Below are 309 nucleotides of genomic sequence, written 5' to 3' on the forward strand. Positions count from 1 at the left end.
GCATATACTAGAAGCAGATTTTTGTTTGATTTTTTTCTAAATTAACTATACATTGTTCTATTTTGTTCAATCTGGACGAATTACACACTACAAAACATCGAAAATATTTGTTATAAATTATTTAAATAATGTAAGTTACTAAAATGTATACTATATAAAGATTATCGGCATTTAACGTCATTTGTGTTAGATAAAATATTTGTACCCTTTTTAAAAAAAAAAAAAAATAATAATAATAAAAAATAGTAAAATGACCTTCGTAGCATGGCGTTGGCATTTCAGAGGCGAGTGTTGTGAGCGCGCAGCGTA

The sequence above is a fragment of the Carassius carassius genome, chromosome 43 (genome assembly GCF_963082965.1).
Source record: "Carassius carassius chromosome 43, fCarCar2.1, whole genome shotgun sequence".
Classification (NCBI taxonomy): domain Eukaryota; kingdom Metazoa; phylum Chordata; class Actinopteri; order Cypriniformes; family Cyprinidae; genus Carassius; species Carassius carassius.